The following is a 26,971-nucleotide window of genomic DNA, read 5'->3' as shown; positions in this document are numbered from 1 at the left end:
ACTTTTTTTTCCTGGAAGAAAATTCCTGGCTCTTTCTGTCAAAGAAGGTCTATATGAATCCTCTCCCAGGTTACAGTGCAGGGTTCACAAGCTTCTGTTTTATGTATGCTCTTTACTAGAAATATATAGACCCATGTATGGGGCTATAACATGCAAGAAGCCTAAAAAACTTCTCACTGATTGATTCTATACAACATTAGGTAGCTCAAAGCTCTAGCACAAGGTAGACAAAAGTATTCTCCCATACTTACATTGTCTCAAATAATTTTCTACCCCAAGACTCTTCCATTGTCCTCTTTAATCCTTCATCTCATCCAAATTCAGTGCTAACAGCCCTAAAGAACATCTTAACAAAAGGCATTCAAGATGATTAGGAAGTGCAAGATCCTTTCTTATGCAGGCAATAGTTAAAAAAGTCAGCAGGAAAACTGAGACTAACTAGTTGTAATTGCTGCAACCAGGCATCCTGCCAGTTCCCTAACAGTAGGTTATGTTACGTACTCTATATATAGCAACAAGGAGGAGGAATGGGAAAAGCTTAGATTTATCCTGTGTCAGTTCCTCAGCTGGTATGAATCAACAGAATACCACCAACACATAAGGACCAACCTATCAGCCCTGCTCAGGAGAGGTTGTTTTCTGTCATGTGCAAGTACTCCCAAAAAGCATGGCTCATGGGGAGAAGCTTGTCTGACTTGTATTAAAAAAATGATTGAGGAAAACATTTAACATCTGTTTTGAGAGAGAATTCAATATCATGATGAGACCTAGGCTCTTCTTAAGAGATTTCTTTGGTGAGTGTATGGAGATTGATTGTCAGGAGTCTTTCATCCTGTCAAAGTTGGTGGGGTTTTGCCTTGTCATGGTTTCAGCATGAAGATCTCAGACCCAGAAAGTTTGCAGGAGAAACTAAGATGTAGTTAGCACAAACCCTTTGACACCTGTTACCTCCACAGATGGTTAGCCATTGAAGAAAGCTCATAAGAAGCACTGAGATATCTGAGATCAATGAGTTGGAGAACTACCTTAACTAAAACCTGGAGTTTATTCTTAAGTAGAATAATACAATTTGTGCCTCCCTAAAGGCAAGGACTACTTCGGAAAAGCTGTTACCTGCTCTCCAACATGAGAGAAGAACCCTTAGGATATTTCTCGTAACTTATTTTGTCTCTCACACTCCCCTAGTTCCATTAAAACAGGGATCTTCTAGTTTATTGTACCCTGGATATGCCAAAGAAAGTGAATTTATTGTGTGAGTGGCCTTATTAGTCTTAAATTATACAGCTTATTTCTCAACTAACCAAAGGAACCTCTTTTAGCCTAATTACAGCCAGTAATTCTACTCTCTGCTGTTTGTCTAATTCACTAACATTCCTCTCAGAACCAGAACAGAAACTGTTTCTACTGCAGAGAAATCAACAAATTAATTTAAAAGCGCTGCAGGTTTTAGACCAATCTGAAGTGGGAATACGCTGGCCAATGTCAAAAGAGCTTGAAAGAAAGTTCCTGCATTGTGCTGCAATTGAACAGTTTCAGAAACTGCATAACTAGCTATTACTATTTTGAAAGAACGCTTGCACATGCAGAGTGAGGCGAGATGTTAAATTTGTTTCCAGCTCCTATCAAGTGTTTCAGTGAGAGCCCCTCTACCCTCCGGTTGAGAGTCAGTGCTGTCAGGGCTGTGCCTCTGGGATGTATGCCATGTGGCAAAGTATAAACACACCTATTTTTTAGGCCAACAGTTTCTCACCTTCTAGGAGCAGTAAATTAATCATGAGGATTTAATTGGACTTGACCATATGACTGTGAGGATAGTTCCATTCTTAGCAATAAAGAAATGGCAGACCAATCCATTAGATATATTGCTGGTATTTCAGTCACAATTTAAGTCAATGTTGAGCTCGGTCTCTTCCTCTTCTTATTATCCCAACAGTCATTTGTGTCAGCAGTATCCAAGGATACCTATATTTGCAAGTAATTATGAGCTTCATTATTTTTCTTCATTCACCATCACACAGCAGGAAATTTATATTAAGCATAATCTACACTAAATTCTACCACTCAGAAGCAGAACAGTTGTACATACATTAATAATATGATTATATATATATATATATATATATATATATATATGAATATACTTAGTGGCAGTACACAGTCTCCTAGAGTGTTGTATGAAAGGCAGACATTGGCATAGTTAGTGCCATAGCTTATGGGACTTATATGAGTTTAAGTAAATTTAGTGAACTTAGTGGAAGCATCTTTTGAGCAGGCAGGCTCAGAGAAAGTGCAGCAGGTGAGTCCCAATGAGGTGTCAGCAGAACACATCACAAGTTTATATCAAAAAATTAACACACCTGAGACCCAGATGTTATTTAAGCCTAAGGAAAGAACAGCACACTTCATTGCATAGGAAGAGAGGAGCAAACCACGGTACACTGACTAGCATCAAATTATTTCCCCCTTCAACTGCCTCGTTTCTCTTGGTTGGGGCTGAAAGTGAGATCACAGCTATTTGCTGTTGCCTTGAACTGGAAGGGGCAGAATGTCTGTCTTGACTTGCACCACAAATGAAAAAAACAAGTGAACTGAGGAATAAAGTTACTGTAGGTTAAGAGCGAAAATGACTATCACAAACTTTTTAATTCATGGCACATCTTCTCCCTATCTGTTCAACTACATGCTAGACCTGCTGCCAGGCTCACTGCATTTTTGCTTTCAATCAGTGCATCCAGGGATGCTCCTCTTTAGACCCCTGTATGTTTGTTCTTTAGCTCACACCAAACCCAGGCACCCATGAACAGCTCTCCCAGAGGTGGGACCAGGTGCCTAGGGTCTCCAAGCTCAGCTGTTCCCAACCCCAAATCTCCTTTCCTTTCTGCCTAGTATATCCTCTGTCCCTTGGCAACTCTTTATTCTGACCTTCTGGAACTTCTCCACCGCTGTCTTAGTCCCATTTCACAAACTGTGCAGGGCAGCCTGTGCCATGATTAACAAACACCTCAAGTAAACAAGAGTCAAGACATCTACAGTCCCTAAGGTCTAATTCCTTATTTAGCCCTTGGGTCTTTTCTCTCTGTCCTCATTGCCTGATTCCTGAAGGATGCTCTCCTATGAGTTCTGCAAACCAAAGCAGAGTGTTAACACTTGAGTGTTCTTTGACCCTCCTGCATTAGCAGCTGTTAAACATCAACTGGTGCATGCCACTAGTGTTATCTTCTCAGCAGACTTCTTCAGCCTCCACCAAACACGTAAGTAGTGCCTCCCTACTTTCTTGAGCTTCACATCTCCCTGGAGAGGTCACCCAAGGACATCATCTGCTGCTCAGTCTCATTGTTCAGGAAGGCAAGTCCAGAAGGGGTTTCAAACACAAGAAATTCTCTAGTGAGACAAGGAGTAGGGTACTGTGAATCACAAACATACCTATCTCTCTGAAGGTTTTAGATTTTAGTTTTTAAAGAACATTCTAACTTTGCTGCTTTTCCTAATCTGTTACCTGATTCACTTTTTCTTTATTCAGGCTTGTTCCTCAAGAGTACTTTGGAGTCAAATAGATGTCTTCTGGGTTTTCTGTATGCAACATATTCATTACAAAAACAGCAGAGAGACACTGGAGGCTAATTATTTAGTAGGGAGCAACTCCGTATGGTATGCACTAGAGTATTGGATTCAGATACAGAAATTCTGAGGACTCTTAATCGGTGTGACTAAGTATTTTGCATGACTAAGACTTCTGTCATGCACCTTTTTAAGATTAGGCTGGTGATATTAGCTTAAAGAATTGGAAAGCTGAAGAGAAAGTTTAGAAATAATTAAGTGGCATCATTTATTGGATTTACTCACATCTTACAGCAGAGAATTCTGTAGCAAAATTTAACTTGAAGCATTTGTATCTGATCTGATGAGAAAGAAGAAAAAAGAAGAAAAAAAAAAAGGAAAGTTTTACTGCTTTAACTATGTGCTATCAAACTGCAGTGAGCCAGAGTGCCAGTATTAGATAATTTGACTACAAGATTGCTCTAATAGAAGAGAGGTCTGATTTTTCCAGATATCTGAGAACCAAAAAACTCAGATATTGCTAGATCACCAAAGACAAGTACATCAAATGCTTAAATGAGAAATATATGTTAAACATTCTTAAACTCCCACCACTAAATTAAACACAAATCTCAGCCAAGAAAATAATTAGGCAGCGGTGTAGGAACTGCAGAGCTGATATCCTCTTCCTCTTTTACTTCAACTACAGAATAACCTAAATATTCTCCTTTCTATATATGACTTTCTGTTAGATTTTCTTTTTTCTAAGACCAAAAATGCCATAGGTATATCTCACAACAGTTCTTCAATCCCACTTAGTACTGGAACATTTCTATTAAATTCTCTTGTTTATGCTTTTATATACAGGACACATTTGTATTAGAAAAACAAAGTCACAAGAGATCTAAGAGGCAACAAACTGCTGAACTTTTATTATCTGCCTTTAATTGCACATATGGTTTGTTGATAATGATTTCTCATTTCTTCCTCATTGAAAAAAGTAGGATAGAAAAATATTTTCTGATGGAAAAATATGCTTAAATATTAGGACAAAAAATAAACACCACACAGATGTATCAAAATAAAGTCAACCTTTATGGACAACTGTTTATTTTAAACCAGAATTAATAGCAATCAGCAAGTAATTTTTGGATTCTAGTCAAATAGTGAAATATCTACTAGTCCTTTGAAACATTTCCTAGATATGGTGGTATTTATTTCATGTGACTATTTTTAGAAAGAACCTGTATTACTTTATTTCTAGGGGAGGGAAGGGTGTGTTGACCAGCACACCCAGCTCCTGTTCTGCAGGGCTGATCCCCAACCACTCTTCTCGCAGTTCCTACTTGTGTCCAGAATCACTGCATCACAGGTGCAGAATATGGCACTTGTACTTGTTAAATTTCATACCATTGATTATTGCCCAATACTTCAATCTATCTAGATCTTTCTGCAAGGCCTCTCAACCCTCGCGAGGTCAACAGCACCATCCAGTTTGATATCAACAGCAAGCTTGTTAATGGTACATTCAACTGCCTCATCTAGATTGTTGATAAATATATTGAGCAGAACTGGTCCTAGAATTGAGCTCTGAGGAACACTGCTGTTGGCCAGTCACCAGCCAGATACGTCTGATGAGTTAAATAGGACTTTAGCTCTGTGAACATGTCTTGAGTGTGTCTGATGATTGCAGTGTTCTTTATATGCCTTTCAATAGTACCCAGTATAACTTTCTCCATACCTTTTTCAGGAACTAGGGTTGGACTCACAGGTCTGTAGTTTTTTGAATCTTCCCTCGTGCTTTGTGCAATAATCTTAGTATCCCCTTCCAGGGAGATGTAGAGAGCATTTACGTCTCCCCTGAGCCTCCTTTTCTCCAGGCAAAACAACTCCAGCTCCCTCAGCTACTCATCACAGAAATTAGCCTCCAGATCCTTTACCAGCTTCGTTGCCTTTCCACAGACAGGCTTCAGCACCTCAACATCTCTCTTGAAGTGTGGGGCCCAGACCTGGACACAGTACCTGTGGTGTGGCCTCATCAGTGCCAGGTACAGAGGGTCCCACCATAACATCCACTAGCTCTGTCAGTACTCTGAGATGAAAGCATTACCTCTTTTTTAATGGATCTCTGCCGAATGAACATTTGCATAAGATGAATGAACCAGGTTATTACCAGCTGAGTGTATCGACCAGTGTATAACTATTTGTCTCTGAATTTGTTAAAAGAGTGTAAATGCCTTCCTGTGAAAATCATTACTGGCCATGTAAGTCAACTGCATATGCTACGTAATATTACTAACTTGCCATGTAATTTCAAATAAATTCAAATAAGTAAATGTTGTATGATGTATTAAATCCTTTAAGGTTGAATATCTGAAAGAAAAAGAACAGTACTGAACTCCAGCATACTATAAGCCCCATCCAGCGCTTTCTTTCCTGACTACCATCGCTGAAACATCTGGATAGTATCTCTGATCTTCTCCTCTGCATAATCACTCAAGCATCACAATCTATCCTTTAGCTCAGTGGCTACTACTGAATTATCCATGGAAAAGCATTTGTTTTCAAAGTGCTTAACTGCTTATCTCATAAGGACTAGGACTTTTTTCTTTGTCACAGGAAGTTTTTTTTCTTCTCTCCTTGCATAAATTTATTTCATAGGTCTTGCAGTTTCTAGTTTTTCTTGGTATTAGAACCAAGTTCTAATGTCTGGAATCATCTATATTGTCCTTACCTCAAGAACCAGGATTGTCTCATTTTTTCTGGGTAATTATCAGGTATCAGTATGAGTATGGAAGTAGAAAACCGCGATACCCATCTGTTACCAGCCACCTTCTATATGTGTTTAAGAACCAGTCTTATTTTTGTCCCATTTGACTGAATCCTTTCCTGTTGACCTCTTGGACATGTTGCAAGGCCAAAGGCTACCCTCATAGAAGATACTGAATACGTAGTTAGGAAACCATGGAATTTTGTTAATAGTATAGAAATATGTTCTGTATATATTCATATATGAGCTCTGTAAGTTCCCAATACAGTTCAGTGGACTTAAAAGCTTATATTTTTTCCTTTTCTAGTTTCCAGGTTCTCATAGAGTACAAATAATACATTCTTTTAATTCAGAGAGGAACTCCCTCCCTCCAACCATTTCTCATATTTTTCTCTTATTACTGCTAAAATGGCTCAGGTTTTCTAGAATTTTTATAAGATGTTTTAATTTCATGATAAAATAAAATACCTTTTATAGTTTTGTTCTGGCATTCAAAGAATATAACAATATTACTATTTTTATATCTGTTAATTGGAGTAGGTTAATAGAAATATTACCATTTCTGAGTCTTATTGGAAAAAAGTAAAAAGTAATCTAATGAGAAGAAATTCACAGTAGTGTCTAATCCTGATCTTACTGCAATTTTGGACAAGAAAAGAAGTCACTAAAAATGTTTAAATACAGCTTAATTCTATGGTTGTATCTCTGCAAGGATGTCAAAATACATTATATTAATTAAAGGTTACTTCTACAGAGGAATGGACAAATCAAACAAGCATTTCTAGTGGCAGAAGGTGTCCTGTTCATAGAGGTTTATTATTTTTTTCCCATCTTGCCTTTCTGACTTCACACTCTCCCATGCAGAAGATTCCAATATGTGAAAGCCTTTGATTCTTTGCCTACTGATATGAGTAGTGGATAATTTCCCTTCTCTTCACTGGTGAAAGACTGGAGCCTTTACATGTTGTTAGGATCAAGTAGAATAATTAGCCAACTGAAAGAATCAGAAGACCTTTTTTTTTTTTTTAGGCAAGAGTAAAATGCTTTTTTGCACAGTTGACCTGATTTGTTCTACGCATCCTGCCAGAAGTCTTAAGATACCTTCCCTCTCACTTCTCCAACAAAGCTTAATGTGAAGCTTAGTTGAGAAGGGGGAATGAAAACAATAGGGTGCTGACATTATTTCTAAATACAGAAATGGTAAAACAGCTACCAGAGTATGGTGCACTGACCTATTTCCCGACACAACAAAAAGGGTTGCAAAATGAATAACATCCTGGAAAGTACTTCCAAGATTGATAGACCTGAACTGGTCTCCAAAGCTGTGAGAAAAGCTTGAGGAAGGCAACTGGTTTTATTTTTCTTATAATGATATTGGGAGAGTACAATTAGAATCCTCCCACTAGAGAAAAACTTGCAGTTGCACTGCAGCTCCATGACCATGATGGGCAGAAATGCAGAGATGACTCCTGGCTTGCTTCTCAGGCTGGTTGCTATGAATCACATAAACTCAGTTTCTAGAGAAGGATGGAGGAGGTAAAGATGCCAGCTGGTTGTACAGAATGACATATGCTATTTCTGCTTACACTGTTTGCTCAAGGGGTTTTGGGGTAGGCCATCTGCACAAAAACAAAGGTTGTTCATGGTGAGCATGTGTATCCAGCATATGTGTCACTTCTATAGTGCCTAAAGAACTGGCAGGACCAAGGTGACTGAGCAACTTTGGGAGGGAAATAACAATTGCATGAATTATGAAGAGATTAAAGACCTAGGAAGAATAATTTACCTCACTAAAAACAAATGCAATACCATGGATTTCAGTGTATTAATGGAATGATGACTTAATAGTTTAGAAAACAAGCTTAGGTATTTTTCTAATAAGCAGAAGTGTAGGGGGATAATATGAGTTTAGACGAACTATGGTTTGTATTCTGTAGCAGGTTCATGGTGTGTGGAAGACATTGGGATTAAGAGCCTGAAACTAATGTCATAGCTCCCATTGAGAAAAAAGAAATGTACATTTATCTGACTCAATTTCAAATCCCCATCTTCAAGGAATAGGGTGCTGCCATCCCTCCAAACAGAATGCAGATGCTTGATAAATTAGATGAGGAATAATCTGAGGGCAATTTACATCAGATGGACTTGAAAGCCATTTGATTCCTGTGTATCGTTTACTTGCTTATGTAGATATTGTTTCTCTTCTGGCCTCTTCTGACAGTTTCTTCCTATTTTCCTTTCCCTTGTGTCTGTTCCAGTTATCACTGACTAAGCTTGAACAATAAGCAAGCCTACTCACTCAGCTTTGTCAAAACCCCAGTACCTTCCCTGCATGCCAGCTAACTACCATCTTAGAATCATAGACTTGTGTAACTCTTAAGGTTGGAAAAGACCTCTAAGATCATTGGGTCCAACACTGCTAAGTCTACCAACAAACTATGTCCCTAAGTGCCACATCTACAAGGTTTTTTTAATGCTTCCAGGGATGGCAATTCCAAAAATTCCCAAGGCATCCTGTTCGAATGTCTGACCACCATTTTAGTGAAGAAATTTTTTCCTAACATCCAATCTAAACTTCCCTTGGTGATATTTGAGGCCATTTCCTCTTGTCCTATCACTTGTTGCCTGGGAGAAGAGACCAATCCTCACCTGGCTTCAACCTCCTTTCAGGGAGTTGTAGAGAGTGATAAGGTCTCCTTTCAGTCTCCTTTTCTCCAGCTGAACTAGCACCAGCTCCCTGAGCTACTCCTCATAGGAATTACTCTGTATTTCCTCCATAGCCTTTCTCTGGGCTCATTGCAGCACCTCAACATCCTTCCTGAATCGAGAGGCCCAGAACTGGACACAGAACTCGATGTGCAGCCTCATCAGTGCCACATACAGGGAAAGAATCCCTGTCCTGGTCCTGCTGGCCACACTATTTCTGATACAGGCCAGGTTGCCACTGGCCTTCTCAGCCACCCAGGCACACTGATGGCTTGTGTCCAGCTGCTGTCAACCAGTACCCCCAGGTCCTTTGCCACTGGGCAGCTCTCCAGCCACTCTTGCCCCAGCCTGTAGCACTGCATAGAGTTGTAGCGACCCAAGGGCAGGATAAGGCACTTTGCCTTGTTGAACCTCATACCATCGGCTTTGGTCCATTGATCTAGATCCCTCTGCAGCAAATCCTACCCTCCAGCAAATCAACACTCCCACCCACCTTGTTGTTCTTTGCAAAATGACTGAGGGTGCACTCAATACTCTGTCATTAAACAGAAATGACCCCAAAGAGAAGGGCGTCTTGGTATATGACCATGTGATGCTGTGAGCAGAAATGCAAATTCTCTTTAGTTTAAAATAACCATTTCACAGCACAATTCTGCTCTTCTTTCTCTTTCAGCCTCTGTTTCCTTCCACTGTACTCAAAGCATTTCTTAGTGTGGATATTACCTTGTTTCTTTCCATGACAGCTAATTTCTTCCTTTCTCATCCAGGAGAAGACATCTGAAATGTAGGGGTGAAGATTTTATGCTAAAACTGAGTTTTTTCTGCATCCGCTGAGCTTAGACTGTAGCAATTTTAAATACTAAATAATTGATTCTGGAGGTTACTAAAGGCAGAAGAAAACAGCTTCTCAGATGTAGCATCTTCAAAAGAAATTACATCCACACAGGCCACTACTAATTCTGCTAGCATCACCTCAAACTGATCACTGTATTACTGTTTTACTTCTAACATAGTAAAAAGAAAAAGAAAACAATCACATTCAATGACTCAAAAAAAGAAAAAAGTTTGGGTTTCAAACCCCAGTCACTAAAAGTATGCGTAGGCTCGCTGACTCTATTTTAAAATTGTGACAAATTTTTGAACTGGGAAACAAAAAAACTTTTTCTTTATTTAACCATTTGTCTCATCACTTTATGGATATGAAAAATATTTAATCTGTAAAAATATTTTTATTAAAAATTCTAGAAATTTTAAAATAGTTATATCAAGCCATTTGAAAGTTCTCTTCCAGAATTACAAGAAACATTATTGTGCTGACTGTTACTACAGAAATGTTCAGACAGCTTTTTTTGTGTGTTTTTAACAAAAATCCTAAGTCTAAACAGCAAAACTGATCCATTTCCAAGACTTACCCGAAGTCGATGTGACCTTCAGTTTTGTTTCCTAAAAACTACCATTTTCAGTTCTTTAATTACAAGATTAATTTATTTTAAAAATCAGCTCCTTAGATAATGGGGAACTGTATATGTTTAAAATATACAGTTATTATTGTCACTAATGTAGTTCAGGAGTGGTCTATACTTATACAGGGAAGCTGGGTGTGATCATATTAAATGAATATATTTTCCACTTGATTATTCTTCTGTGTTTGTCATATAAATTGGAAGGAGGAAAATAATTTTCTCTGTTGGAGCATAAAACAAATTAGACATAATGGCACATAAAAAGCAAACCATAATCACCCTCTTGAAAACGAATGCGTTTTACAGGATATGTAGCCATTAAGCCAGTCACAACATTTTAAACCTACTCAGTTCAACACACCTGCAATCTATTCACTTTCCGATGGCAGCATTTTTTGAAGCTGGCAGTGATAATTAAATAAATTGTACAGTGGAAATCCTAAACTCATCTTGCATGGCAATGTGCCAGATTTTTCTTCCTTTGTCTTCAGTATTTCATCAAACATTTTTTGTTCATTCTGTAGTTTTTTTATGGTATTTCCTTTAGAGATTAGGGGTATTTTTATTTTTTGTTCTGAACACAGTATTAACAGATGAGCTTAGAAATAGTCCGTGGATGGGGTGGACATTATATTGTAGCTTAGCATGACCAAAGGGAGCAGGGAGCAAAGCTGAGGGTAACCAATATAAACTGCTATGGTTGAATGCTAAGGAAAACATTGCTTCATACCGTACTTCCAGAAATACTCTTTCTGTTAAATCAATTCATGGAAAAACAGTGGAAAGGTTTTCCCTGACAATTTTTTACAACCTTCCAGCTTCATTGAAACAGTTAAAGGGCAAGAATCTTTTTTCTTTCCTCCATTTACTTCCAACTACTAAAGGGCACGCTTTCACGTCACCTCTAGATGTTTCATGATAGCTTTTAACCACCATAAATGAGTTCTCATTCAGCTGATGACTGGGAGCACAGAAGAGATTTCTGTTACTGATCAGGCAAAGGTCTGTTTCTGGAAAGACCGTAGTCACCTTTATGCCCTGGAGCTCTCAGATTCATTTTCACTTTTAAGCCCCTGCCCAAGTGATTTGCAAAATAAGCAATATTAGTAAATGTGCCTCCAAGAGTGAAATTTGAGCATCACTGGAGTTTTTCCACTTAAAGCCAGAAGAGTCAGATTGCACCGCAAGTGATCAGATAGGATGTTTTAGAATAAAACACTTACATTTTAGAAACTCTGTAGAGTGTAACTGTGTTTATGGCTTTGGTGTCTGAAAATCCTGGGGGGTTTAAGAGCTTTAGGTATGGTAAATGACTTCAGCGGAATCGGTATTTACTTCTGGGGGAATAGTCTCTAGGCACAACACTCCTAGGGACTGAATGAAGAATTCCTCTAACAAAAGGTCCACCTAAAGTCAGAAAGGATGAGGGAGCAACATCTAGATGGAAAGGTGGCTAATCTCTAATAAGGTGTGTATGTTATCATGAAGTTACCCTCGCACAGCAAAAAAAAAAAAAAAAAGGGGGGAAAAAAATAAGAAAAATAAAAAGTCACCCTAAAGCACGGATAACATGATCTATGCACAGCAGAGAAGAGGGATATTGAAATTGAAGTCAAAATCCTTAGTAAAATACTCTAGTGTCAGCACACCGGGAGTAGCACACCAGCAAAGAAGGGCTCCGAAATCCTTCTGATGTTATGGTTAACAGGTATTTTTCATGTTATTTAGTTTAAAGGTGATCACCTCCAGATAAAGAGATGTGACAGAACCTCTGCTGGTGGTGCAGACTGATCAGACTCTCTATATGAGATTCTGGTAATCTCCTTATCCGATAAGAGATACAGAGAAAATCCTTCAAGGCTCAATGAAGAGGAATTTCAGAAATATGAAGGTAAAGCGCTTTCTATCTTTCTCAATCTCAACTGAGGAAAACATTATTTGATAAAGATTTTTTTTCTCTGAAAAAAGGAGATGAAACTGCCCTTTATTTATTTCCTTATAAGTTTACTGTGAAATGTCAGGGTAAAATCAGTCTTTTTCAGGAGGCAAAATTCACAGGTCACCTTGAGGAAAATATTAAAGATGACAATGTAAAACTCACTGACAACTTTGACTCAAGCCTCAGCAATGATTGACTGTGAAATTTTTCCACATCTGATGCTACTGAATTATCAAGGTGTAAGCTGAAGTTCTTTGAGAAAAAGATTTCTCTCAGTAGTGGGTGCTCAGAGAATAAAATTTAAGACAAATAATCTGTAGGTCACATATTACCAACAGCTTTCCAGAGCATTTTCGGTTTGCTAACCATTTTGAGTAGTCTACCATGAACATTTTCATTCTGATCTCTCTTACAAAAAGAGAGAGAAGGGAGACACTTACAACTGGACTAACCAGCAGGGCTGCAGCCAAGTGTTGTGCAACTGTCATTATTTCCCATTGCACGTGGCAGGCAACCATGGTGATGTGTGCCTGAACCCAGCTCACAAAGCCCAAAGGTTGCCTCAGCCAGCTGGACCTTGGTGGGACTCTCCGAGGAGCACCCCAGTGCCACAGGGATGGTCCAAAAATCTGGGCAATCATCTCCCATAGTGTGTCCCTGTGGGACTGTGTAAGGTGCTAGTGTTTTGCACCATTGAAGCCAGTGGAAATTTGATCCCAAATAACAATGCAGTCATGGTTTCAGGCCACAGAATTTAAGTACTGGTGGTAGAAAAATGGCTTGCAAGCACAGCTGTTGCTCATTCTTGAAGATATTCTGTGAGCAATATTCTCTGAGCAATTCCTCAGAAGAAACAAGACTGATAAACCTGGCAGTGATTTTGTCATTGCAAAACAGAGAGTATTTCCATATATTTTCTCATTTAGAATTATTCACCCACTTTTGATAAATCAGCACCCATAATTTTCTACAGTTATTTGGCCACAATTTTTTATTTTGTTCCCTTTCTCTGTTTTGCACCCTGATCAGCCTAAAACTTCTCGAAGGGTTGAATTTGTTTAACTGTTGTAATCAAACCTTGCAGGCAATGTTCAGGCTACCATTTAATCTTCTGCAAAGACAGCTCAGTTATAGCTCAGTCCCCCCACTGCACTTAAATACAGTAGGGACAATGGGATGTTTTGCAATGGGTTTTCTACTTAATTCTTTATTGTATTTTCTGCTCTCTATTGATTCTCTTTTTCAGTCTGACAAAGGAGGTTCTCCAACAGTGACTCCTGCTCCCAAGCTCCAACATACCTCACCTGCACTCTTGAACCATGCACATGAACTTAGATTTCCTAGTGCAGAAGCACTAGGAACAACTGTTTTGCTTTAGAAGTGATGTGTTTGAAGTGGTATTCAGTTGGAGGTATATTAATTTTGAAATCCTCATACAGCTTGAAGTACCAAGTTTTCTTTGTAGCTAAATGTGTTTTCTTTGCTGTCAGCTTAGTTCCTTTAGGATGAGTATTGCAATAGCATAACTTATTTGCATTTCTTGAAAAGAAACTTCAATAAACTTGGGGATAGATGGCCCTAGACTCCCTGCATGATCGGCATAGAGACAGTCACCTCCAGACCACACTTCAAAATCACCTAAAATCTGCCAAAAATTGACTAGTAAAGCATTTTGAGACTGGTCTCCCAAATTAGGTGATGACAATTCCAGGTCAAGAATGCTGAGCAGCAGTGAAACAAAATTTTAAACATTATGCTTGTAAATTGAAAAGAAAGGTTAACAAAAATCTACCCAACTGGCAATGCTAGATAGAAGAAAGCAAGTTCAGTTTTCATAATATACTTGCCTTTAGACAAAGGAAGATAAACACAGCACAGTTTCTACATCATAAGACTACTAAACAAATTATTCCAACTCAGGTCTGATAGTCTAGGATATTCAACTCTGTAAGATTTTGAGTTCTCTTTTATCAAAGCCTATCGTTATTTCTGGCCTGAGCTCCAGCCAAACACCTTGCATTTACAAAATGAAAAAAATGGAGATGGCCAAATGACCACATATCTATTGACGTGAAAGAGGACAATAGTTAGGCTTCACAGTTTATGTCAGCTGCAGAAATATAGGCAACACTTGATCCATTACAAATATCTCAAGGACAAAGCTGATATTTAACAAACATCCCAAAGCAGCATATTATAGTATTTACACTTCGAATAGTCTGCACAACAGTATTTTTCATTCTGTAACTGAAGTACTGAAGTCTGTGTGACTAAATCACAGTCTAACCATCCTATCCACAATCTGTCCAGCCCCATGGATTTCAGTATACCGATACAATTTCTATTTACAGACAAATACCAGAAAAATAACTGAAACATTGTCTCTAAGCCTGCAAGACATCTGAAAACAGTCTATGGTATTAACTCGGTTATCCTCTATATCATATAGGGAAGAAAAGCACAGCTTTGTTCAAGAGGGATGACAATCCCTTCAGAAGTGGTTGTTGCCCAGTCTTGGTTCAGCACCAGGAGCCAGACCACAATGAGCACAGTCAGCCTTTGGAATAATCTCTCCAGGGAAGCAATGGATTTCCCAATATTAGACACTTTCAAGATTTAGCTGCGCAAGGTGTTGGGCCATCTTGTCTAGACCATGCTTTTGCTAAGAAAGTTTGAACCAGGTGGTCCTTGGGGTCCCTTCCAACCTGGTATTTTACTATTCTATGGCCTTGCCCTGCAGAGGAGTCTGTGAGCAAAGGCATGGTCGCCATGAGCCCACACACAGGGCAGGTGTACATGTCTGCATGTGCCTTCACAGAGGGGCACATGAGAAGATATACCACTTCTGAGCAGAGCTCTGGCTTTAGAGGTTGCAGCAGGTCAGAGCAGAACTCCTAGATTCACTGAATGAAAAATTACATTGGTTTGATTGTATAATAAATATATTGTAATAATATATATTTTATAACAAAAATATAATAAAAGGCAGCTTTATTACTGCCATCAGTGGAGTTGTTTTTCACACGGAATTTTGTCACATCTTGCCACAAGAAGCATGTGCTCACAGTTACGACTGCTTTTCCAGCACCTATATTTAAAATTTTGCTCTCCGTCTTTTGCCAATATAGGTAAATATGGGACCTACTAGGGACCCCTCACATAGAAATGCCCGGAGCAAAAATTCCTAGAACATTTATACTGTTCATGAAAGACAACTCAAAAGTTTCCACCCAAGCTGAACTCATTTTACAGGTATCTTGTCCTTTCAACAGTTAGATTGAAAGGAGATGGGTAGGAACATATAACATTAGTTCAGAAGTCCAAGTGCCATTTTTGTGATGTCTCACTTTGGACATGCAGCTGGCTATGCCTGCAGTCTGGTCCTGTCCAGATTAACCTTCAGACAAATTGCTTCAGTATTTCTGATATGACTCTGCTGTTAGAAAAGCACATACAATCACCATAGTGCTGTTGGACAACGTTCACCTAACTCAGAAAACAGCCAGACTGCCATTCTGCACACGTATTGCTAGATTAGATGGAAAGATTCACTAGGGATATGATGCACTGAGATCTGACGTCTATTTTTTTTTTTTTTTTTGCAGCTGGAGCAAGAGCACATAAAACTCCACATTGTAATAGAAAAACAAATAGGGTTACTGTCATTTGAAGGAATAGAGGTTTATTTTATTTGGGTTTTTTTTAAATGACCCATAGAAGAACCTGATTAGCTTCTTCTACAAAGAAATAAACACTTGGAAATGGCTGTATATTCTTTATCTGAACAACATTGTGAGACGGTAAAAAACTGGTGCAATCTCAGGAATAAAATATTTGCTGGGGGGTTGTTTTGTTTTTATTCCATAATCCCGCAAAAAAAAATCATTTTAGTTTAAATTATTTTTCTATATATGTATATATATACCTAGCAACATAAGAATCCAAAGAATAAGATGGTCTGCTTCTAGTATTCAAATATTTACCTTGTTTTCTGAGTCATAGAAACATACATATTTTATTTTGACTGTTGTATTATTTTGACATAACTGTTTCAGAAAGTCCCTTCACAGGAGTCAGTTTACTTCCTTATTATTTTATGGCTTCTATTTCAGGAAGTGAGGCAAAAAAATAAAGAAACAGCATAGCATTAGGTTGGATTTTTGTGAACAGTGCATATTATTTTGAGTAAGTCTAAACCAAAAAACAGCCTACTTTTCTGAATTACGAACCTTTATGTTCTGATTCTTTAGCTGAATTCAGCTTTTGTCTCCCTTGGAGTAAATGGTGACAATCCTTATCTACAAGGGAGAGGAAAAGTAGAGATCTTTATTATTAATCGAACCTTTGCAGCATATAATCTGCTGAAATCACTAATCTGGCTCTGGGACTTTTCTCTACAGCTTCTATCTTCCTGAGTATTTTAACTTTATGGAAACTGACCATTTGAGGAAGGGTGGTTGGATTTTCTCCCCTGCTTGCATTCCATGTCTAATGCCATGGTATATCATAAGAACAAGAGGGTTTAGACACTTTTAGTACTGTCCTTTAACTCTCCAATTCCTTCAAAATCAGCAATATGTTTGCGTTTTTATTCCCTTGGCACCTTCCCTTTAGTTTTTAGACATATACTTCATGGCTGTTTTCTGAATCGCCTGTTCTGATTTCTCACACGATTTCAAAGATGGATAATTATGGGATTTGAGGGTGGGGATTTTGTTGGGTTTTTTCCCTGTGCTGCTACAAATTATATTCAGTTGAGGTAAAAATCAAACACTCCTCTACAGATGTCTAATTAAACTCATTCTAAAACCTACATAATGTGGCAGCTACTGCTCCCACAAGAAAATAAGATACTCCCCATTTGTGCCATCTTATTACAGTTATTGTGTAATAATAGATTCCTTACATACTATAAGCATAAAAGTCTTTGTGCATCAGCTAAATCTTTTTATGTCAATGACATAATGTGAGTATAGCATTGCTCCATCTGTTCAGGACAAAAATGTACATGCACTGAGCATATTCACATTTATTTATGTCTATGTAAAAAACTCTTTCAATTAAGCAGAATATACTCAAAGGAACAACAAAATGCAAAGGTACTGGAACAACATTCAAAATCCAAAGGTAGTATATGCTTCAAATGATATCTGCATTCAGGTTTATAAAGGAGATTTTCAAGTCTGAATTTTCCTTCTACGAACTAAAGAATACCACAACTTCAGGGTTGGGTGCTGATGACAGAATTCAGTCAGCATTTGCTCTGCTGAGATACAGGAAGTCTTGTATTCAAAGGAACTTTTTTTTTTCCACAAGACACTGCAAGACTTTTCAATATACTAAAAAGAAAGATAAAAAATTCTTTAGTGTTTAAGAATAGCATTTGAGATCAATTTAGCTTGCCCATCATCTTCAGAAACGAACCTGAAACCCTAAATACAAACCTGGGAAATTTAGGCATGCTGAAATGTGGAAATGTAAGGATGTTTTTAACCCCAAAACTCAGAGACAGAAGATTAGTCCTTGGGAAAACAGGTAAACAAAGAATGAATGGTAAATAAAGAATGAACAGAACAAAGAAAAAAATCAGGGAGCAGCAACTAATGAGCTTTTCCTGCTATATCAATGAGATGTTTTGAAATAAGTATTGGATGACATGTTGCACCAAAAATGTTGTGCCATGGGGCCTGGACCACGTCAATTTCCAGGGAAAGCCTGTCCCTTTCACTAGTGACACAGTCCCCAGTGTGGAGCTGAGAGCTCTGGAAGAAAACATACCTGTACTCTGCCTGGAATAGTACAAGCACACAGACAGAGACAATTTCTTTTAAATAATATACACATTCTGTGTAACTGTTTTCTCTTTCATGATTGAAGACAGCCTGGTAGGACAGGGGTTTCCCTTTCCTTGGTATGGCATGGCAATTAGGAGGAAAAAAGTCTTCCTTTTTGCTACTATAACCAGTTGTACTTCACCTCCCATGCCTTGAACCAGAAAAAAAACCCTGAGAATTATGCAAGGTTTTCAGGTAATTCTTTGCCTACCATGACAGTAATAGGGAAAAGAATGTAGACTGACCTCTCTTTCTGGATTCTGGGAATTTGGAGAGAATAGAGCAGCCATGATAGCTGGGGGCTGGACCCTGGGATGTACAAGGAGAACCTGAGGGAAATGGGCTAGTTCAGCCTGGAGAAGAAAAGGGGAAGGGGAGATTTAGCTGCTGTTTCCAAACACCTGATGGCATTTACAAAAAAGGTAGAAGTGTGTGAAGGTAAAACAAAATGCAACAGAAACAAGCTGAGACACAGTAAATTCCATTAGATGTAAAGAAAAACATTTTTAGAGTGAGGATGTATAGGGAAGAAGAGGCAGGATATGAGAAAAATAATTTAATAAATATTCTTCTCTGCAGAGGCTGCTCTCTCAAAGCTTCAGCAGAGCATCAAAATGGACTTCTGCTCACTGTTTTCACAAAGTGTTTCTGACTGACTGGTGGTGTTTGTGGTGAGTTCTGGTTCAAACATTTTATTTGTTTAGATATATTTTTTACCACCTCTTACTGTCATTATTTCATAAGTTAAATGAGTGAATTATGTTCTCCTAAAACAGTCTTAAACTGCTTCTGGATTTTCTTAAACCATGTGGCTCTTTTGTTGTGTGTCCTTTTGGGCAGAGCTTCAACAATCTACCATGAAGAAGATTTCACTTTCTATCTGCTCTTAATTGAGCAGTCTAACTGCTTCTTTCCACTAGTTTTGGTGTTCATCAGATCTCTCACTGTGGTATTTCAAATCACTGACATGACAGGAAATGATTATTCACCAAATGGTTTTGGCCATTTATGTGTGTTAGTAAGCTCACATAGAGACTGGCAGGCTCTAACAGGTGAGCTATTAAGTCCACTCCAACCATCTTTCTTGCATACATATTTAAAAAAAAAAAAGACAGACTAGGTGAGTGTTGGCCATGACTACTTGTGGTTTCATAACCTCTGCCTTCACTTGCGCAATTTGCTGTTGGCACTTGTGATTTGTTTTAATACAGACACCTTGATTTGCCTGTTTTCACTGTCCTGCTGACTCTGTTACAAGGCCTTTTGTCATCACTGTTGTTCAACATTGACAAGACTGTCAGGAAACATGAACTGCTTGGAGCGAGATGGAGGCTGACAGCAACAGAGCTTGGCAGTGCTCTGTGTGCCCTGGTAAACAATTGTAACCTCCTGGCTATTATTTCCTGGCTCGGCAAAACCGCCAGTGCAGTATCATGGTGCCAATCTTTTTGCCTCCAGCTGGGCTGTGCACAGATACGCTGCTGGTAATAAAAGAAAAGGAGCAAGATTAAGACCAGTGGCTGAAAATTTTGAGTAGACAGCACATACCTAATTTGACCCTGGTGATGAAAGACTGACAGACTACACTCAGGGATGTAAGTTTTATCCTGAAACCCACCTTTGTACATGCATGTATAGTCATTGTGTTTGGTAGAGAACTGTCTGTGAAATACAACTGTTTACTTTCTTAGGGTGACTTCAAAAATAAAAATTCATAATGCAGTCCTAAAATTTCCTGGTTTGGGGATAAAACCATATCTCGACAAAATAGTTTCTTCCCAAGTAAGGGAATTATAAGAATTAATTTTCCAACAGTAAGATAAAACTATGGGGATTTACATCTACTGTTTCTTAGTACAGAACCATGAGCTGTTCAGATTTCCCAGAGTATGACCAGCTTATTCTACACATTTATATGTATGGGAACATGGCTATTCCAAATTTGCAGTACTTGAGAATAATACCGTGTAGACATCCTAAAGTCAACTTTCTATTAGCAATCCCACCATGGAAAGGTTTCCACAGCTGGGAGGAAATTTCATGGTTAGAACTGAAATGTAGACAAGAGAGAGAGCACGTGTAGCAGAAGCTACTCAAGGTTGCAGTTTCATAGTCATGAATACAGCAATCAACAATCCAAATTTAATCCAGGTCAGTTACAAACACAAGATTGCATTTTTGACAAATTAGCTAGAGGATGCAGTATGGATTTCTGCTGAATGCAGGAGGATGGATGAGAGCTATCTGGCAAAAAGCCTGGGGGAATACAGCAAACTAGTTTTTTGCTGTCTTTGTTGTTTTTCTCCAGGTTCCAGGGCTTTGTGCTTTGTCTTAAATGGGGTAAGGTAGTTGAGGCAAAGAGAAAGAGGGGAAATAAATCTGTATCAGTTCATGCTGTATTGGCCTCTTGTATTGTACATTTCATGTGGTTTTGGCATCTGAAAGATGGATTTGCTGAAAGATCAACCCATGACTTCAGAGCAAAAATATCACCTTGTGAAAAAGGGATTGTGCCTTTTGGATACCAAAGAATGCCCCCCAGGCCACTTCACAGACCATCATGCAGAGGGAACTACAGGATGAGCATCTGTAGAACTGTCTGGCTCTGTACCACCAGAATAGGCATCGTCTATATCACAATTTAATTTTTAAAACATCTTGTGCTGTTGCCACATCCTAAGGCCTGATTCTGCACCCTGTGAGCTAGTGGCAAAGTTTCATCCACTCCAGGTGGAAATAACTCTAATTTCCTTATTTTTTGTAGAATTAATTTCTCTTAATGAGGTGGTTTTAACCATTTCTCACCAATCAACTTTTAAACTTTTTTCTACATCACACTGTAAATGTTGGAAACATGAACAGAAAAGGTGTAACAGGAGCACTAAAATTTGCAGTGTCACAATCCTCTTCCACAAATGCCATTTCCCAAAGATAAAGTGCCTCACGAGGGTATCCCAGTCAAAACCTACACAATTATTAGTAAATATGTGTTAAATAATGAATGTGAAGTTTGCCAGATACCAACAGCCTATTGCAACAAGCATAAATCTGAAGCAATTGCAAAACCTTGTCAATGTTCTAAGAATACGTACAAGAATGGTCAAGGTACAAGCGTAGATAGAAGCACTGTCAGCAAGGCCAGATAACTTGAAACTAAGTGTAGTTTTTTGGTGTGTGTGAAGTTATAGTTTAGAAAAAAAATGTCTTAAATGCAGTCTGATTCAGACAAGTAGGAGCACTCAAGAAAAATGCTTTAAATTTATGTCTCCAATGGTTGTATAGTCTCTAAACCACAAGCTGTGTCCCTTTGTTAAGAGTTTGGGAGTGGAGGAGGTGGGGGGTGTTTGAGGCAGAAAAAGTGGTAGCAGATAACAGAAACTTGGATGTCAATGCAAAAAGAGATGAAGAAAAAAAATTCTCTGAAGCTTAACACATAATATATGTTTTAGAAAATTCTGTTGGGGATAAACCGCAATATCCAGGGTCACTGCAAAAAATATACTGCTGTTTATTTGGATTTTAGCTTTGTACCTTAATTAAGGTCTTGACTGGTAAAAATTTTCTTTTCCTTCTGGAATAGCTTTACATAACTTTAATAGCCTACCACAGCAATTCTGAAGCACAGGCACTGCATGAAAATGTCTCTTGCCCTTGTTAAGGAACTCTTTTCCCAGTTACTTGCCAACCTGCAGACACCATGAATTTGTGTGGAAACCTTGAGCATTCAGCTGAAAACTACATTTCTTCCCCTAGATAGACTTCCCCCAGCTGTGTATATAAGTGTAGGCTGAGATAACTTCAAATTAAAAAAAAATAAGCTGAAGATAGGATTAGGAGTTACTTTCAGAAAGCATCTGATCCTTGCTTTCATTACTTCAGATAAAGTTCAGAAGAGTCATGTATCACTGAAGAGGTCTACCATTAAATGAAGAGACTGGGAAGGGATTTTTAAAGTGGGTGGTGAAACCTAGAGTGCCTACACATTATATTTTCATAATCCCATAAAATATTTAGATCCAGTCATTAACAGAGACAGACAGACTATCAAACTAGAACAGCTCCGTTATAGCTATAAGGATACATGGAATTATCCCGGGATATAAGAATCACAAAACCGCTGTTAACCACTTTTTCCCCTTCTTACAGTTTGTTTTGTTTCATCTAGCACTGCACTTCCAAGGTTCTGTTGAAATTCTAAGCAGAGATATTTAAATACTATCATCATTAAAAAGGAAAAGAAATATGCCTTCACAAAAGAAACAACTGAGTATTTATCTTGAGGTGTTCTGTCAGGCTTCAGTAAGCAGCTAAAACCATTGTTTTGAAGTAAATTTTCCTATTTGAACAAAAGGTTGAAAGACACCCACAATAAAGACCATAATACATTGGCAGTTTATCATTCATAAATGCAGAAAGCTCAACCGGAAAAAGTGGGGAAAAAATTACTTTAGTAAATAGCTGTCTAAATTTAGTTCTCTAAGCATGTGTAGAAGTATCTAATTAGCTGCTGTATTTTCAAAGTTGCTGAGCAACAATCAGGTGCTCTCAACTTCTGTGTAAACCACTTAGATAAGCAATGAAAACTTAATCTTTGTTTCTCTGAAAGTCTTGTTGGTTTTATGTGTGTTTTGAGTTTTTATAGAAACATTTAAAAATATGGCAATAAATACCACTAGCTGGCGTGACTTGCTGTGGTATCTAAAACTTGCTTATTGTTTTTCTAGTGTGCAAGAGTGAGAGAAACAGATTAACAAAGAATAATCAAGCAGCAGGGGGAAACACAGCTGTATCTTGCTTGTGGCTCTTACCTAATTTGCACCTGTTCACTGATTGTTTTTTCAGAGTGTTTCACCTATTAATGCTCTCCAGATGCAGAGGCCAGGTTCCAGGATTATTTTTTTTTTTTAATGTACATAGAACAGAGAAATTCCACCTATTTAGACTTCATTAATACAGACCCACTCAGCTGACTCACTGTTGTAATTGCAAGGAGGTTTGTGATTAAAATATTCCCTTAAAATAGTTTCTTTTTTTCTTTTTCTTGGCCCACGTATTGAGTTTTGAAGGAAAAATCATTTATCTGACTGGTGACTTTTTTGTCTCAATGAGAATAGAATACCCACTCAGTAACTGCTTTCACTGATCTATATCTGTTTAGATAAATTTTCTGGACTCTAAATTCAGCTCTAATGTCTTCTCAATAGTTGACAGTCCCCATTACAAGTTAGCAAGATTTACAAAGCAGAAAACGTTGCAGCATTGCTGTGTAAATTTGCAGCTAAATCTACTGGCAGCAAGAACAGCTCTGGGAAGGACTACATTATGATTTAATATAGAATCTCACAATTCCTGGTTGGTTTGTTTTCTAATTATTATTCATACATACATTATGTGACATTATTTTAAAAGGATACATTTAGTGTCTAATATTTATGAAATTTACACCCTGCTATGCAGAAAGCATTATTCTTCATCGTGTCTGACTACAGGCAAATTCTGAGGGGAATGTGGCATGAAGCACGCACCAGAGAAGGAAAACAATATCACAGCCTCTGGAGTATTAGGACTGGTAGCATTAGAAAGGAAAACTCCATCAGTTAACTGTTACTGTGACTTCCTTTACGAATCATTCAACTTCATTTGTCCTTAGCAATAAAAATTTCATTGTACACTCCCAGAAATCTACACAAGGTAAATACAAGCAGTGTAAGGAAAAAGAGTAATAAAAAATTATAAAGGAGAGGAAAGAAAATATAAGAAGGTTGAGAGTGGAAAGGAAATTCAGCAGAAAACTTCCAAAATTTTATGGTTTTAAATTAACACACTTGCATTTTCTTTCTTTTTCTTCCCCTACCCTTTACCCTTCCCGTTCCCCTTTCCATTTACCCCTTCCTCCTTCCCCCTTTTCTTTTTCTCCTTTCCTTTCCCTTTTTTCCTTTCCCTTTTTTCTTTCATTTTCCTTTGATTTTTCTTTCTTTTTCTTTTCTTTTCTAGAAAGTGCTTTCTGCAGAATAAGTAAAATGTCAACATGCTCTCAGGAAAGTGCATTTCTGAAAAGACTGAACTTAAAAAGGTAGACAGAAATAAGGGAATATGAAGAGAAAGGAATAGAAAGGAGAGACCAGCAGCAAATGAGTGACTTTAGACACTAGAAAGAGAACAAGTCTGATATCGTCTCGTTTTGTCATGAGAGGAATCTGAGACCTTAAATTCAGTTTTGGCATTCCCACAGGTTCGTGAAGTTCTAAACAGGTACTATTTTCTCAGCTTTTCCTTTCTTCTCAGAATTTTTTTGGTGTACTGCTGCCTAAACCAAGGATGGAAAGCGACACTGGTACAGATTTATTCTTTACCCACTTATAGGAAGGCTTCAAGTAATTAAAAAAATATGTCTATTAGAGTTGGTGGTTACTAACAGTCCATAGAGAAGACTACAGGATAAACATCATCCTCTCAAATATTAGGTTTCAGTCTGTGTCATAACTCTTAGTAAAAAGATTTGTGCTTGTAGGTCAGTTTCCCATATTCTCAACTCCTTCTATCTAGATTTGTCAACTGAATTTAAAGACGGCATTTAGGAATAGTCATTTCACAGTAGCATGTTTGTCATGTAGATACTCACAGGACATTTATGTTTTTGCAGAAGAGAAACCTTCAGTTAGACATATTTGGCTTTGCAGGAATAGCTGTGGCTTATCTACATGTCTTATGACATATATGGGGTCCTTGTCCCCATATGCATCAGTAATGGAAATAGCTGTGTAAGCAGTTAGCCAGCAATTAAAAATACAGAAATTCAATGTACTTTTCAATTACTTGATGAATTCTCAAGTCTCAGATATGGGTAAGCTAGAGCTGGTTATTAGCATCCGAATGGATGCTAAGATGCCAAATGACAGACCCATTTTACTTCTGTAATTCTTTTATTCAGCACTGCTCCAATGAGTAGATATTTTATTGATTTATTTATAACTGCATAAATAATTTAACTAATAATCATAAGTCTCCACTTTCTTTTCTAAACCTCAAATACAGTATGTTCCAGGCTAATGCACAATTCTTAGATCTATTCTAGAGAATATAATTACTATTTTTAGTATTATTCCTATTATTTAATCATATTCTAAACATTTCCCAAAAAAAGTGGAGAGTTGCAGTAAAATTATATAGATATACAGGGAAATCTATTTGTACATCATAGACTAAAATTGGTTTCTTGCTGTTTAATTAAAAAAAGGGTAAGGATTACCTGACAGAAAAACTAAAGGCATTTAACATTAATTTTTTTTCCTGCATTATATGAATCAGATTACAAAAATATTACAAAAACATAGAAACAAAAAGGAACAAAAATGTAACATATCATGGGAAGATGGTTAGGGCTAAAAATTAGAGGAGACTAAAAATTATAGGGTAAAATCCAGCTACATCTCCCTGGATGAAACGTGGTTGGCATCCTCCACTCGGTATGTTAGCTAAAGGTATAACATGTGGCTAACAGTGTCTAGGAATCATTATCTGGAGAATTTAAAGAACTGTTAATCTGTGCTTTATACCCAAAACGTAGAGCTGAAAGTAGTCTTTCCTCTCATTTAAAAAAAAAATTTAAAAAAAAAAAATCACAGAATTTAACAGATACCAAACTATGTGATTGTATGAACTACAGTTATACTATTGTCCCAATCTTGTCATCTGTCAAAATACTAGGAAACACTCATCAGCTAAAACGAAGTGAAAACATGTATAAAAATAAATAAATAAGAACTGGGAAAAGAAGCAAGACAAAATTGATAGTACATAGATTACAGACATTTATCCTTTGAATAGAACAGGTCCAAGATACCATCATAGCAGGAAAATGTAAATGTTTGGAACTGAAGAAAAACAAAGAATTTTCAGAACCATTGTGACCCAAACCACTGCAGGCACAGCTGAACACCAAGAGTCATAGAGCAAGAATCAGACAAACTAAGAGACCTCACTGGAAAGCAAATGCTGTGACAGGACAAATCTCCATGCTGAGACCAGGAAAGTAATATCAGGAGAAGACATACATGAGCAAGCACTAAATTCAAGGAGTGACTGATGGAAGAAATAAATGGATCTACAGTGGAAACAGAAATTCAGGCAAACAGTGCTGTGATAGGAAAGCACTTATCATGGGAAGAGTGAAACTCCATGTGGAAATTTCAAAGTAAGAAATGGACAAGTCAAAAGCAGTGAAGGAAAAATTCTTACAAATGTGTGCAGCCAAAAAGCCTCCAACTTTCCCCTGTCAATAAAGCAGATAACAACATTCTTGAGAAGCCTTCAACAAACACCATTCAGCATCAGATTTTGAGAAAATAAGGGACAGTCACTGTAATTAACTCAATGAAAACATGAATCTAGGAAAAAGTCAGAAGTACAGGCTGCAAATGAACTGATGAAAACAGAAAAGCAACAGAAAACTATGCAGCGACAGCAGACCTGGCAAAAAAGCATTTTCTGTACCACTTCGCTCATGCTGAAAAAGCTGTACAGAGAAGAGCAAAGGAATCCCTCCCAAACAATGCCAGCTTTTAATCATGATCAGAATATCCCAACAAGAAATTTGCAACTACTGTAGCAACTCCAAAGGTGGCTGTGTCCTGTAGACATAGAGTTTTTCGAAAAGCAAAACTGCATGGAAAAGAGGAAAAGATATATGCAAAGCTGAGAGAGACGGGCAGAGTATGTAGAG

Source organism: Corapipo altera, unplaced genomic scaffold (assembly GCF_003945725.1).
Source record: "Corapipo altera isolate COAL_440 unplaced genomic scaffold, ASM394572v1 61129, whole genome shotgun sequence".
Taxonomy (NCBI): Eukaryota; Metazoa; Chordata; class Aves; order Passeriformes; family Pipridae; genus Corapipo; species Corapipo altera.
Note: the sequence above shows the minus strand (reverse complement) of the source record.